We start from the raw sequence: 16,878 nt of genomic DNA, 5'->3' as shown, positions 1-16,878 counted from the left end.
GGTGAAAACTAGTTACACATTTCAGCACTCCCTCTTAACTAGGGAGGTATTCATAATGATACATGGACATTCTCAAACTAAATAGATCTCATAAGAAGAGTCAGATTGGTAAGCCATCTCTTTGCATCATACCAACCAACATTGTCACAGTGCAAGGCCTTTACTAACAATTTTATCTCTCCGCAAAATCAAAGCATAATGCTGGCGAGACCAATGACTGATAGAAACCATCATCATTTTCTCTCGAGGCACATACCCCACTCGGGTGTTCACAGAGTATGTCCTTTTAGGACAATTCCTATCTCGGAATAACACATCCTTAAGGAATTTCCTCATCGACTTCTCTTATCTTGGATGCCCTACCTCATCCTGAAAGAGTATCAGAAGCTAGATGCTTACCCAATCCTCCATTTTTTCATCATGAAGTGAAGACAAGAATGATGCGTCTATCTCTCCCTCTCAACTAGGGAGGATATATCAACCAATCCAAGCTTGTCTCTCAAATACACAAGCTTCTTATTAGGAAGAGATTTTGTCAAGATGTTAGCTACCTGTTCATCAATGGAGATATATTGTAGCTGCAACACTCCATCCTACACCAACTTTCGTATGTAGTGATACTTGTTATTAATGGGCTTTGTCTTCCCATGGAACACAGGGTCTTCAGACAACTTTATACAACTGGTGTTGTCACAATGTATCACTGTAGGGTCCATCGGTCTTTCAAATAGGTCGGACAACAACTTCCTCAACCAGACAACTTCTCTGCTTACTTCACACGCTGCAATGTGTTCAACCTAAACACTACTCAAAGCAATCGATTCTTGCTTTCTACTCATCCAAGATATCATTGAGGATCCCAAACTAAAACATCCTCCAATAGTGCTTCTCCCATCCATCTCATTGCCTCCCTAGTCAGAATCTATATATGCAATCAAGTGGACACCATTCCTCTTATCATGCTTTAGGCAGTAATGGATTGTTCCTTGCATGTATCTCTGTATATGCTTGGCTGCTATCCAATGATCATGCTTGGGCTCAACCTAGAACTGACTGAGAATATTCTTTGCAAAAGAAATGTATGGTCGAGTATTTACCAAATACATCAGTGAGCCAATCAATTGTCTATACCTAGTCAGATCCATAGGGCTTGATTCAAAACTTCTTAGCCTCTTCAAGTTTGTGATCATAGGAGTTTTTAGAGGTTTGCAATCCATCATGTCAAACCTTTTCAGCATATCATCACATATTTTCCTTGACCTAGATAAATGTCATCAGGTTCTTTCCAAACTTTCAACCCCAAATAATAGTGCATCAACCCTAGATCCTTCATATTGAATTTTGCTGCGAGTTGCTTCTTGCACTCTTGAATACGACCTTCTACACCTATCATGAGAAGATCATCCACATATACAAGGATGGTTACGAGCTCATTCTTCACAACCTTGATGTAGAGATCTAGATCAACAAAACTCTTTGAGAAGCCCAATCTTTGTAGGTATGTGTCCCTCCTTGCATACCGTGCCCTTGGTGCTTGCTTAAGGCCATAAAGTGCCTTCTTCAGCCTGCAAACATAAGTCTCTCTATCTTTTACTTCAAATCCCAAGGGTTGTTTTATATAGAATTCTTCATTGATAGTACCATTCAGGAATCTTGACATCCATTTGATGGATGTTCCATCCCATCGATGCTGCCAAAGAGACCGATGAACATATAGTTGTATATCTTGCAGTAGGTGCAAATGTCTCTTCATAATTGATGCCTTCCTGTTGGGAGAAGCCCCTAGCCACAAATCTTGCCTTATATTTATCAATACTTCCATTTGCTGCATGTTTAATCTTCTAGAGCCCCTTGGAAGTTACGATAGATTTTTCTTCCAGCCTAGGTATGATTCTCCCAAACTCCATTCTTCATTATTGATTGATATTCTTCATTCATGGCATTTTTCCATTCTTGATGTTTGACAACCTCTTCAAAAGTGGATGGTTCTGCTTCTATTAACTTCGTCATATAGGCTGCATATCCTAAATATCTCTTAGGCTTCTTACTTCCCCTAAATGCACCCTTGGTAGCTCCATGTACCTTAGCATCTAGGAGAGTAGGTTTTAACCAATTAGGTCTCTTTCTACTTTCAGGGACAATGACTTGTTGCACAGGTTCACTGGGACCTATTTCTTCATGATTTGAATCCTCTTCCTCCCTTGTGCACTCTTCTTCAAATATTGGAAGTTCTTCATCATTAGAGTCAATCGGGAGATCCTTTGATTTCTTGAATGCAATACTTTCATCAAAGATCACATCTCGACTTACTTCTATTCAGTGTCCTTCCTTTATGTAGATCATATATGCCTTTGAAGTATTACTATAGCCAACAAATATTCCCTTCATGCTTGTAGGATCCAACTTCTTTCTCTTGTCCTTCATAATGTAAATATAGACAGGACAACCAAATATTTGGAGATGGTCCACGCTTGGTTTCTTCTCAGTGAATGCTTCCTTAGGAGTCATGTTGTCTAGTGATCTGTGAGGACTTCGATTTTGAATATACACAATAGTCTTTGTTGCTTCACCCCACATAAATTTTGGCAAGTCTTGATCATGTAACATGGGTCTGACACTTTCCTCAATCGATCGATTCTTTCGTTCAACAATTCCATTTTGTTCAGGATTATATGAGACTATCAACTCCCTGTTAATCGCAACCTCCTTATAGAAAGCTATGAGTTCTTTTAATGCGTATTCTCCTCCATTGTCAGATCTTAGTACTTTTATCCTCCTTTATGTAAGGTTCTCTACTTCAACTTTGAATTTTTTAAATTTGTCGAATACTTCATCCTTGGACTTCAACAAATAGATCCAAGTTTACTTTGAGTGGTCATCAATGAATGTTACAGAATATAGATGACCTCCAAGAGACTTTGTAGACATAGGACCACAAACATCAAAATGAATGAGATCCATAACTTCTTTTGACCTTGAAGCACTGCTTCCAAATGGTTTCTTAACATTTTTACCTAATGCACATCCCTTGCATACTCCTTCACAATCCTCCTTGAGTTTAGGGATGCAATTCACCATTGAATTTAGAGTTGGTAAGATTTTGTAGTGAAGGTGACCAAACCTTCTATGCCAAAGTTCACATGGACTTACTTCAATGTGAACCAAAGCTTGAGAGAGAGGAGTCAACAATCTATAGAGTCTTCCTTCACGAATCCCAATGATCTTTGCATTTTCGATGCTAGAGCTTTTATCCCAAACCACAACTTTTCCATCTATAAAAGCGACTCTATCTCCCTTATCTTCTAGACATGAAATAGAAAGTAAGTTCTTTTGCAAACCTGGTATGAACATAATGTTATTGAGATGGATGTTTCCTCCATTTTCCAGCTCCAGCGAGGTTGATCCAATTCCTCTTACAAGATAGCTCTTCTTATCACCAAGTTCAATAGAGTAGGAATATTTTCCTCTTGATAAGGTCTTTAGTTGTTTGTGCTCACCTATCATATGTCTTGATGCCCCACTGTCGATTACCCAAATATTCTCATCTTCAAATGTGCCTGTAAGTGCTGAGAATAACCCTTCGTCCTTTGTAGAAGTCTTGGTCATTCTATTGTTGATGGATAATCAGAGATTCCATAATGCCTTGATGCCTAGCATGAGATGACTTACTATCATAGAACACTGCTTTAAAGGCTTCTTTGAGGATGTAGTGATCTTCATCATGCCATTAGCCAACCTTAGCTTTGATCCCATGTTCAAAAATCTAAAGGGATGCAACTAAAATGATTTCTCTTTAACTTGATAACTGCTTGTGATGTATTTTTAATTTTCTTGATTATTAGCTTCTTCTCTTATTATTATGTTGTTCTTATCATCAAACAACTATCAAAACAAGAAGTTCAACAATGCACAAGAAGACAGGATATAGGATGCAAGCGAGGGCCAAAATCTCTCCACTTGAGAGGAAAACCCGCACATCCCTTCTCTTCTTATAGATTCTTCAAATCACGAATTCCAAGACTTTTAGACCAAGACCAATACCCTTCCAAGACCAAGTTTGTCCTCCTTGATGATGTGCTTCCTCTGTCCCAGTCAAACCCAGGCAAATCTCTTCCAGTTGCACAACTTCGACCCCCAACTACAGAATTTTCGGCCTCTAATGCAGGTCTAAAATTTTCGCCCCCAAGTAATAATTGTTGCTTCCACACGTGTGAACAAATTCAGGGCTTCCAAGGCTTTCCTTGACCTTCGCTTGAGTTTCTCCTCCTTCTAGGGTTTGTAGAAGATCTAGTAGACCTTCCTTCGTCCTTCTTCCTGCAATATCCTCAACTCCAATCTTACAGCAACAAAACCCTAGCTTTCCTTCTTCGCACGTGCGAGAGAGAGAGAGAAATAACCCAAACACTTGTCCTTCGTCCTTCTTCCTTCTTCGCTAGCCTTCTTCTTCTTTTGCTTCACTTAGATGATGAGAGAATGATTGATGTCGATAGGAGGTTGAGTTCCCTCCTATATAGGCTTCTAAGGAGGACGACATGCCCTAATTGAGGCTAACTTCTTAGGTGCGAGGTCGACTTGGTCTTGGAGGGTATTTTGACACTTTTAAATACAAAAATAATTCTTTTTACAAGCTACAATGTGCCTGATGGGGTCCTCTTCATATGACAATGACTCTTTTGACTTCTTGATCCTAGGACAAACCCTAGAAGCACTCCATGGGTGTTTGACCTCTAAATGAAAGACCTTGAGCATGAAACCCATGCTACAAAAATAACAAAAAATATTTTTCTCTTCTTTTACAATATACAAGAATCATGAGTACATTTCATATTTATGAAGAACGAACTTAGTTACACATTTCAACACAACTTTCTACTAAGACAGACTTTGAGGGGTGAAAAATCAATTATAATACCTCAAAACCCACTTTTCCTAAGTCTAGGGGAAAAATGGGGCAGTAAATTACCCAGAAATTAAATAAATGAGAGAAAAAAAGATTCTCTCCAAGTCAAAGATGCTAAGAAATGAGGTGGAAATTCACCAAGAGGTAAAGTTGAGTTCCAAAGTGGTGTGGATTCCACCTGAGACCAAGAATCAAAGAACACATGTGCAAATCGAATTCTCTAGTCACGGACCAAGAGTTCCCCAACAACTTGCACTTTTTGAGGAAGGAATCTTGACTTACAAGATTGAGTTAGGAGTTTGGTGGGGACGTGATTGGTTTCACTTGGAGATGAAGTGGAGAGTGGTCTCCTACCACTCCACTTCCACTACACACATGTTCCTCTCTTCTCCAACGAGTTCCTCGATCAAGGATAGCGCAGATCATCCTGGAGGTTTGATTTGCATGGATGAGATCTTGGTTGATACATTGGGATCATCTATTATGCCACTTGGATGGAGACTCTCTCATTTGGATTTACTCCCATGTTTCTATTTAAATGAGCCATTGACACCTATTCTCCCATGAAAAAGAGAGCTCTTGTGCTTGGGGAGATTATCGTGCCTTGTACACTTGCATTCTTTATGAAGACTTTGGGGTTCATATGTGGTGTTTTGCTTCCATTTTCATGGTATGATTTCTTGTGCTATGCTTATTCTCTACATTTTATAATTTTTGATTGTCATTCCCATTTGCTCTATTGATCTACTAGTGTCCAGTTCCCTTGCACTAGTATTTGGATTAGAGAGTTATTCTAGAATTGGACATTTTAGTTAATTTTCCGTTGAATTGCTAAGATTTCCTCTTCATTATATTATCTAATCCCAAATGGAATTAACAAATTGTTTTGAGCTTGTGTAGAACTTCTTGTGAATCAAGATCTCAAGTGTGAGGGGACATCCTCAGTTGGACTATACCACTCTTGAGGATAAAGTGGAAGCACTCACATATTTGTTCTTCTCCAAGTCTTATCATTTGGATTAATGTGCAGGGATCTCCTAGGACTTGACTTGTGACAACAATTTACTTCAAAACTGTTTTACCAAATTTTATTTTGAGCTTCTTGTTCTTTGTCATACCTTTTTGTATTTGTGACGAATGGCCCTATGTTTCACCCAAGTGCAGAGAATGACAAATGCAATCTAGGTTGGCTAAAGGGAAGAGAATTTGGCTTTGGCAGTGGACTAAATGCCCTCGGGCAAAAGACAACATCAAAAATGTGTTTCCCTTGCAGGCACAACAAATTGAAGTGGCAGAGATAAGTGGAAAGTGGGGTCTGTGTTTAAAGGTTGAGAAAGTGTCAGGTGGATCAACGTTCATCACGACCCAACCAACCCCTAGAGGCATTGCAGGGGGGAGGGAGGGAACTAGCGCGACCGATACGTCGGTGCCACCTCCTGGAGTTGAAAAGTCAACAAGGTAGATTAAGCAGATCGATGATTCGGATTAACTGTGGAGGGTCTCGGCTTGAGCTTGCCTCTTGCTTGTCCACCCGCTGTAGAAGAGGTAGGGACCACACCCAGAACGCATTATGTCGAGGTGCAAACACTGCCAGCAAGCGAGTGCGGCGGTAAAATGGTAAAGTCATTCGTCCATGTGTTAATCTCTCACCATCCCAATCACGTTTTGCCACATGTCACTCCCTCATGACCCTACCTGACGTTAAGTTACCGTGTTCTTTTACCTATAAAGGCCCGACCCATTAGCTGTTTGAATTCAAAATCTTACTTCATGTAGCTAATTCCTCTGGCCGTTCCACTTGTCTACGACACTGTTTGCCTGTCAGACAACTCTAGAGCTCCACTAATGCCGTTCGTTTGGATTTCACCCGGTCAACTAGTTAACCTGCAAGCCTTCCACCTGCAATTTTGTCCTCATGCTCAAAATGAAGAAATCGGCTCCTAAAACTCCCAAAGCACGGGAAGTCAAACCCTCGTCCAACATTGAGCCTCTAATGCCAAAGAGTCACAAATCTTCAGCCCATTATGCCCCTACCACCTGTCAGACCTCCGGTTTGACATGTATGATCGCTATATCAAGGGAGAGGACCCTTTTAGAGTAGTGGAATCAGGGTTATACTACCAAATTGCACCATCTGTCTATCACTTTCCAGAGTTTATTTCATGGCTTGCCGCGTCTTATGTCGAAGAGAAAAAATGTTTTATATCATCTACGAGAGTAAAAATCCTGGAGATAACTCTAAAGCTGATTCAAAAGGCTCTAGTATACCAAGTTTCTCCTGAGCCAACAAAATTTACTGAAACGACCCTCTTTTACAGTTATAGCGCCCTCCCAGCTGTGGAACAATAGGCTTTCTTACAAATGATTTTGGCCCTGCTATCCACCATTTTGTGGGTGATATGCATAGGATAATTTCTTTTCTCCAAGATGGTCCTCAGTTGGCAACGAACAACCCCTTGCGGCCCAGCTAGCTCATTATGCCATTTCTCTGCCACCTGAGCTGGCCATGTGGTCCCTTGCCCATCTGCTATGATCGTATGTTTGAAGGTGGGCCTCCTAAACCTAATGCTATGCCTTTCCATTTGGTAATTGAGTATTATAGTTTGCTTATCATGGACACATCTGGGCATGGATTAATGGGGGGATTCGGTGGAAAGAATGGGTTAGGTCTATGCCCTTGTTCCCTAGACCCCTTTTGGATATTAGCCCTGCATTCTAGTCCCGTGGGATCTCTTTTACTGACCATTTGGCATTAGGGATGGTATTTCATGGGAAACCCTGATTTTGGTTGCGTGGTCCTGCTCCCTTATCCGCTTATATTACTTATATTACCCTCTTTCCACTCATTATTACGCTATTCATCATTTCTCCCACCTGGGTCCACATTCCTCCATTGGGTCCACATAAGGTTAGCTTGCCCCTTCCCCTTGCCCACACCTTGGGTCATGGCCTAGAATGATGCCCAGAGGTAGATGCAGCTAAAAAGAAATATAAAAGCATATTTGACCACATTCGATAGGAAAATATACCACAAGATGCAGAAGATGGCCGGGACAAACACATTTAGCACATGGGCAAAAGCCAATACATGAGCTCTACCTCATCATCATGGCCATCACTCTAGTTCCTATAGGTTCTATGAGCCTCCTTCATCATATAGGAACCCATGATTAACCCAAACCCTAGTGGGCAATGAACCGCTCTACCTTAAAAGGGGTTATTCACTGCTATATCTATACATCATGCTCTTACCCCTTGAGCCCCGAACTGTTAATCAAAGAAAATCATAAAAAGACAAAAGGCATATAAAAAAGGGTAAAAAAATAGAGGATGGGACACCTCATGTACCACGATTGGTCCCTCCTATACATTATAAACCCAAGTGTGGGCTTCCCTCTTATTAGCTACCCTTGTACCCCAGCATGTGACCCATGGATGCCCCTTCTCATCCCCTACTTCATTCACCTATCTGTCACATGCCACCACCTTTTTAAGGATGTACCTTGAATATATTATCCCCTTTAGAAGTAGAAACCACTTAATAACATTCTTGGTTAACCCCATTTGGAGTTTAGGAGACATGGACACATCTTGAAGCCCATTATGGAAGGGAAAGACTTATGAAGTCGCCACTTGTGGTCCATGATTGGTAAGCTCATTAACTTAATTTCTTTAATGAATTGTTGTACTGGAAGGCTAGGGGATGCATAGGATCTTATGTAGGATTGCAGATAGTCTCCATCTTGGGTTTGGTGTCCCTATATGGGGTCCCAATACTCCAGAGGGCTACATTGGTACATGTAGGGTGTGCGTTGAGAGCCATGGGCCTCCACAGCAACAGACAACACTCCATGGATCCCCACAGCCATTTAGAGATTGCTTGTGGTTCACTTATTGGACGAGGAAGATGCAATTGATCCATCATGGCTAGCTGGCCCTAGATTTGCACCATACACTTGGCAGATGATCCAGGCCTTGCACGATGATGTGGCATCACCTACACCATCATCCTAGCCCTTGTAGGCGATCTACATGCATCTTCGATTTGCTAAGAGACCCATGAGGACACTTGTGTGTCCCCACATGTCATTTGGAGCACCACAGGTTTTATAGGGGGCCAATCACTTGCCCATTGCTTTTAACGGTCCTACTCTTTATTATGGCACCCATGGGCCTCATTAGGCCTCTTAGAGGGCCCTACGACTTGCATAGATTATTATTTGACCTTTTGAGAGACTTTTTCTTTCATTTATGAGCTGGTTTGGTGGGATTGTCACCAAAAGTTGGATTATTAGAACATTATATTATTTTTGGGGCTTATGTAGGCCAAGGAGGCTAATTCAAAGTCCTCATTAGTGTATAAATACAAGCGAGATGAGTTCATTTGCTCGTCATCACTTTGGATTGGATCTTTTCTCTCTCTTGAGAATTTCACACTTTTTCTAGAGGATGAATTGGAGCTTTATGGATGAATTTTGATGTGTAGATATTGGTGTATCTTATCTTGGAGCTTCTCTCTTGTCAATTGTGGATGGTTGGATATATTCTGTTACATGTAAGTACATGCTTTAATGTTACTCTTGTTTTACTTTGTCATATACATTGGACTGGGATTTTCACTATTTTTAGGGCTAATTGTTGCATGCATTTACTGCTTTAAATTGTGGAATTTTGTCTCTATTATAGCATCTCTCAATGTATGGGCCATGTAATGTGAACAAAATCTCCTAGGGGTAATTTTAATAGTGAATTGACCTTGATAAGCCATCTCCTTTGCACATCGAAGTATAAAAACTAGAAGATTGCTTCCGTTTGACCTAGAAGGCTAGCAAAGTAGTCTTGAAGCCTCCTTGACCAAGAACCAAAGGTATTCTCTCATATTCATCATATACTCCATTCTCCCAAGACTAAGGGACTGATCTACCAAGAGGTGGTCACGTAAATCATACCTTTTTCACCTCCTAGGAGTAGCCAAATTGGGTCATCTAGGGCATCATTTTCTCGATGAACTAGCCCTCCAAAAAGTTCAATTTCCTAGGTCCTTTTGCGCTGGTGTTTCCTCAACACCTCCTCCAAATTTGAGGCTATTCCAACGTTGGAGTTGAGAGAAAAGCCAAGCCCTAGCTCTGGGATCAAACTTTGCCCTAACATCCCTAAGTTTAGTGCCTCATAGGATTAATTCAACACCTTTAAGTGGAAATTCTTTCTTTGATCCTTTTCCCCACCTTGTTTAGGCTAAGATCATCATTGGTTGCCATACTCTTCTCCCTTACCCTAGATTGGGTCCATTTAGTCCCGTGTGGTTCCGTTCCTTTGGAAAGACAATTCTTCAAGAACCATCCGAGACAGTGTTGCACGAAACGCCCCTCCCCCCCCTCGCCGGTTCCAAGCCCCGAAGCGCGTCCCGCACGGAAGCACCTAGGAAGCTTCGTCGGAAGCGGTGCTTTCGAATTCAGAAGCGCGGCTTCGGCTTTTTTAGCCGCTTCCTGGAATTTTCGAAGCGCCGGACGGAAGCGCCGCTTCCATGCCTTCGAAGCGCGCTTCGTACGGCGCTTCGGGCCTCAGAAGTGCGGCGCTTCGGAGGAGGAAGCGCACGCTTCCGTACGCTTCGGACAAGCAGGCCGTGCGCAAGGGAAAAAGACACTTTTTTTTATTTTTTTTTATGTTAACTTAGCATTAAGGGGGTGGGTTAGGGTGAGGTTAGAGTGAGGTTAAGGTGAGGAATGAAAAGAATAAAGCCCGCATTCATTCCTCATTTTCTTACTTTGAGTTTATGAGAGTTGGAGAAGAGAAGAGAGGAGAGGAGAATAGAAGAGAGGAAAGGAGAGGAGAAGAGAGGAGAGCTTGGAGGAGTGAAGAAGGAGGAGCTAGGAGAAGGAGGAGGAGCTTGGAGCAAGAGCTTGGAGGACTTCATCTACAAGAGCTAAAGAGGTAAGTTCAAACCCCAAACTCCCTTATTTTTTGACAATTTTTTTGTATTTTTCTCCTCCCTCTCCTACTCTTTCCCATTGTTTCTATTTGCTCCTTTATTTACAGGTTGTCCACCACCTATATCCATATTCCAAGATGGTGTTCTTTTGGCTTCTATGTATCATTCCACTCTTGGTTTTAATGATGGCAAAGGTGAATAGGAATAGAAGGGAAGAAACAGAAGAGGACAATGGTGATGGTCCCAATATGAGTGACCCAATGTATGATGAGGAGGAAGGGTTTGAAGAGGAAGGGGATGAACCTGAAGGGGACACTGAAATACAAGATGGGAAAGCTGCATCAACACCCTTGTGGAACTATGTGACCAAACTTGATGGGGGAAAGGGTGGTGGATCTTACAAATTTGTGTGCCCTCATGGTTGTCATGGAGGAAAACCATATTGTGGTTCATATACCCATCTGAGGAGGCATCTTTGTGGGGTGCTGGACAGTGATGAAAAAAAGGGTCCTATGGGGGTACAAATTTGCCCAAACATTTCAACTGAAGAAAGAAGAAAATACATCCAAATAGAGATGGTTGCACAACAAAAAAACAAGAAACAAAAAACTCATTCTGAATCAAGTGCAACCTCTAAATTTGGTAGTTGTTGATCTCCTCATGGTACTTCTGCAAGCTCTGGAGGTAGAAGAACAATAGGGGATTTCCTTAATGTTGCTGGGAGGGATGATGTGGATGGAAAGATAGTCCGTTTTCTTTGTGCTTGCGGTGTACCATTCAATGTGCTTCGCTCTCCCTATTGGCATGAAATGGTAAAGGCCATCAATGAAGCCCCAAAAGGATACAAGGCCCCCAACTATGAGAAAGCTAGAACAATGTTATTAGAAAGAGAAAAAGCTAAGGTTCAAAGAGCTTTGACACGTTTTACAAATGAGTGGGTAGATTCTGGGGTATCCATTGTATCAGATGGGTGGACAAATATTAGAAACCAACATTTGATAAATGTTCTTGGTGTTTCTTCTAGTGGTGCAGTATTTATTGCATGTCATGACTCCTCCTCCATCATTGCATCTGCACAAAACATTGCAGATCTCCTATTGAAATCAATCAAAGATGTTGGTCCGAATAATGTGGTTCAAGTGATCACAGATAATGCAGCAAATTGTAAGGCAACAGGAAAAATTATTGAGCATACTCATCCACACATCTTTTGGTCTGGGTGCCTGGTTCACACATTGAACCTTTTGATGCATGATATTGTGAAACACAAAGAATGTGGGTGGATTGCTGAGGTTTACAGGAGAGGGAAGCAGCTCATTAAATTCATCACAGGGAATACAAGGGTAAACTACTTCTATGGCACTTACTCCAAGTTGCAATTGCTTAAAATTGCAAAGACAAGATTTGCTAGTTATTACCTCACCTTTAGGCGGCTAGTGAAGGTGAGACAAGCTTTAACTAATCTGGTGTGTGCTGAAACATGGGATGAAATTAACACTGACATAGATGGTGCTAATGCAGTCAAGGACACTGTTCTTGACAATTACTTTTGGGGACAGGTTAAATATGTTTTGCAATTCACCAAACCAATTTATTACATGATCAAGTTTGCAGATTCAGATCGACCAGTAATTGGGGAGGTGTATGAGCAAATGGATAGCATGTTGGGGTAGATTAAAGACATCGTCGAGCCTAGAGATACCACCTTGTACAATTATATTCGTGTAGAGGTGGAAAACCGATGGGAAATGCTAAATGTTCCATTGCATGCATTAGCATATGTTTTGACACCTAAATACTATCATCCATCATGGCTTTCAACACCAGCACCTGGGGGGGGAAGCAGGAGAAAACCACACCAAGATCAAGAGGTTCACAAAAAATATATGGCTGCATTGAGTAAATTAATCCCTGATGAGGAGGAGGCTGCATTGGTACGGAGACAGGTGAGCAACAATACGCTTAACACTGGTCCATTTGGGAGCATGCATGCAATTAAAGATCGAGAGACTTTTTCTGCTCTTGAGTGGTGGAACATGCATGGAGGGGGTACTCCACTTCTACAGAGTTTGGCATTGCGGGTGCTATCATAGGTGGTAAACACTTCTTCTGCAGAGAGGTGTTGGAGCTCTTATTCTTTCATCCACAATGTTAAAAGGAACAGGTTGAATTTAGACCGGGCAAAGAGCTTGGTTTATGTTCATTACAACTTGCGATTGTTGTCCCATTACTGTGAAGATGCAAAGTCTAATAAAGATTGTTGATTTGGGACAAGAATCCAGAGGAGCCCAATTTGGAGGATGGAGTGTTGCGATTAGAGCAATTAGAGGATGCTCTTATCCAGGTATGTCCATTGTGGTATGAATTTTCCAATTTCCCCTTATAAAGCATTTCTCTAATTCATGTTTTTAATTTTTTTGTTAACTAGTGTTTTTTTTTTTGCATGAATTTTTTGAGCGATTCTAGGATGATGATGACTGTGTTGACATGCCACCCCCACCCCCATCTGGTCCCTTGGTTCCTAGGTTCCATGGTTCAACATCAACAACAGGGGGTTCTTCTTCATCAGTTTCAGTGCCACGACTTCCACAAGCACCATCTTCTTCATTGCCACCACGTGGAGACCTACCACCACGTGGAGGCTCGCCACCATGTTCTATTCGTGGTGGAAGGAGGAGAGATTAGTAGATATATTCACAATCTACTACTTTTTGTCATAGATTACTCATTAGACTTGTAGACTTGTGAATTTGAATTTTGAACCTTTTTGGCTTGGCGGTGACCAAGTGACATATTTTGTAAACATTATTATTTGAATTTTGGACATGACAAATGTTGACAGTTGCTCACTTGCTAGATAAATCATAATATGCTCTATGTTTTATGTTTTATAATATACTTAAATGTTTTATGTTTTATAATATGTTTAAAAATTTGATGTATGTTTGTAATAGCTAGAATATAGATGATTGTTGTACATACTAGTAACTACAATGGAATCATGGATGCCATATCTATCTTGATTTACGCAAAAATATGCATGTTTTCATGTCTTCTACAATTAATTTGGTATTTGGGATGTTTGTTTTGAGTATAAATGCAATATATATATATATATATATATATATATATAGCAGACGCTTCGCTTCCTAGATTTTTGGAAAATGACGCTTCGGCGTCCCCGCTTCCAAAAAACGCTTCCGCTTCGTGCAACATTGATTCGAGATACCAATTTCAATAAGGATTTTAGGGATTGGGAAACTCCTTCATAAGTCATATCCCATAAACCTAACCCTCAAATCCTCCGTTCTTTTCCCTAGAAGACATTGTACCTTGCATAAAAAGAAAGCAAGCTCCATCCTTCAAGCTCTTCTAAGAAAGGGATCATTTGGGTCACTCATATCCATTCATGGATTTATCCTTTATAGGTGACTCCATAATATACCGTGTCTCCTCCCTTCGGTGAAAGTCCGTAAATAGAAGGGAGCCTTAGCTGAGGTGACAGTGGGCTAAGTCTGCATCTATTACCTTGGTCTAGCATTTGCCCTTTAGGTCCCCTTATAGTTTGAGTGGTAACAGGCCCCAGGCCATCAATCCTTACCTGTTGCTTATACTTTTCCAGTACCAACATTTACAGAGGCAGTGCTACCCATCCTCACTGTAATTGCTCAGTTGTTTGGGTAGGATGACCCCAATATTGTCACCAAAGCCACCATAGGGTTTCGAGAACGATGATGCAACCAGGCCATCTTTTTGATATACCTTCTTTCCTAGCTGAATCCATCACATTCCAGCTGCACCATTTTTCTGTCACTTCATTTCTTAGATATTACTCCATAATGTTTTATTTTCATGCTTTACTTCATATTCTTCACCGAATTGCTTGATCAAATTCATGCCTTTCAGATGAGGCCAAGTATGGATATATATATAAGGTTGATCATGACCCTTAGGCCAACATGACCTCTTAGAGGGTAGCCGACATCATCTTTTAGATTCTTCTCTTAATTGAAGGCCGACTTGGAGAGGGCTAGTGACAAGGTCTTGAAGGAATACTTTACATAGACAAGTGTGACTCTTTGCGATGTGTAACATGACTTCTTTACATGACAATGACTCTTTTATTCTTTTATGACTAGATGAATAAATTCCTAAAGGCTCTGAATGGGAGGCTTGACTCAAAAAAAAATCTCTTGCTCATGAAACCCATGATGCAAGCATTAAAATATTTTATTTTTCTTCTTTACATCTCTTTACATAAAATCACAATTACATATCATTATGAAGACCGAACCTAGTTACACTTTTCAACAGACACTAGAGTCTTCCTAAGACCAAGTCACTAGCCTCCTTTGCAATGTTGTTCTTTCTCTTCTCCTTCTCGTCTTCCTTCAGAATCTTGGTCTCTTCTTGTAGGTCTGCAACCCTACCACAAAAACCCTAGATTACTTTTGCTTCCTTGAATAGTCTCCTTAAGGGAGAGACTTATTGAACTTCTACTTGGCTCCTTCTATCAAGGTCTTTTACCCAAACAAGATCACTTCATGTAGCTGCAATCTTTCGACCTTCTCTAGACACCTTCGGATCTGCTACCTTCACACGTGGGAAGACAAATTAGCCCAAAACAGTCACAACTATCTTCACTATCCTTTCTTCTTGTTGCAATGATATAGAGGCTTCTTCTAGTATCTCTTTCACACTTCTTTGTAGACTTGCTTTACTGAATTGCTTGTCTCCAAATGAGGGCAAGCACTTGTATATATAATCGTTGGTCGTGACTGTTTTAGGCCGACATGATCTTTGGGGAAGACCGACTTCATCTTCTAGAATAATTTCTTGGTTGTTGGCTGACTTGATGAGGGCTAGTGACAAGGTCTTGGAGGATGACTTTACATAGACAAGTATGACTCTACAATGTGTAACATGTCTTCATTATATGACAATGACTCTTTAGACTTTTATGGCTAGATGACAAAATTTCTAAGGGCTCTCAATGGGAGATTATACTAAAAATAAAATCTCCTGCTCATGAAACCCGTGATGCAAGTGTTACAATAATTTTATTTTTCTTCTTTACATCTCTTACATAAAATCACAATTACATGTCATTATGAAGACCGAACCTAGTTACACTTTTCAACATAATAGACCCCTTTCCAATGGCTAGTTTTGACCCAATGAGTAGTTTTAACTTAATTTTACTTTGAATTCCTCTTTAAGTAATTCGACTTGGGCCGTAGAGGATAGATCTTCAACTCTCTTACCGTTTTGGCAAATTGGGATCATGGATTTTGCGTCGGCCTCTAGAGCGTTGCCGCGTCATCACTTGATTGCCACGTCATCTTGCCCTATGCTTGATCTCGAATGCGTTGCATGATCTAAGAATTTTGACACCTAGGTTTTCTTTGTCTCGTCGCGCTGATCACTTTTGACATAATGCATGCAAGAAATTGGCCAACGCTCTACCTGAAAATCCACCTGGAGAATTCCCTGTAGTGTTGACCAAGTTTGACCAAGCCATAACTTTTCACCAGAGGCTTTGTTTGAAAATTTTTAATGGGATGTGACATCCTATAGTCCTGCTCTATGATTTGAGCTTGGGTTGACTTTTTGACCACCTAGACCCTTTTTGCATTGGGAAGCATGAACGGTCTCGGTAGACGTGAAAGTTGTCACACAAGGCTATTATGCTGTTAAAGCTATCATGAGTAACACTACACCAAGGCGGAGGTCACATACAGACTCTATAGACACTAACTGTGTGGAATGACACAGGTGCACCTCAACGCAAGTTAGACTTAGCCCATACACCAGTGATCACCCCTACAAAAATGCAGGCTGCCACAAAACCATGAGTCCTCATGAGAAACCTCCCAGGGTTCTCTAATCTGGTTAGGGACAAGATTGTCTAGATGAAGCCATCAAGGAATAGCCTAACAGGTCATGGTCTGACCAATCACAATAAATATAGACCCAAATTGAGAAGACACAGGTCTAGAAGACCTAATACAAGGCCTCACATGGTTTTACATGTCTTTGACCTGTGACC

The 16,878-nt window shown here is 40.9% G+C and overlaps 1 protein-coding gene across 2 annotated transcripts in view; it reads left to right on the top strand.

The window, feature by feature from the left end:
- Positions 1-16,878, top strand: part of LOC149158306 (preprotein translocase subunit SCY2, chloroplastic-like) — a 389,240-nt gene that overhangs the window by 165,321 nt on the left and 207,041 nt on the right. The gene's annotated exons all lie outside the window — the stretch shown is intronic.

This window comes from Pinus tabuliformis, chromosome 5_2 (assembly GCF_031772625.1).
Source record: "Pinus tabuliformis cultivar Carrire ecotype Pingquan chromosome 5_2, CPIR1, whole genome shotgun sequence".
Lineage (NCBI taxonomy): Eukaryota > Viridiplantae > Streptophyta > Pinopsida > Pinales > Pinaceae > Pinus > Pinus tabuliformis.
This window is presented reverse-complemented; position numbering and strand designations above follow the sequence as displayed.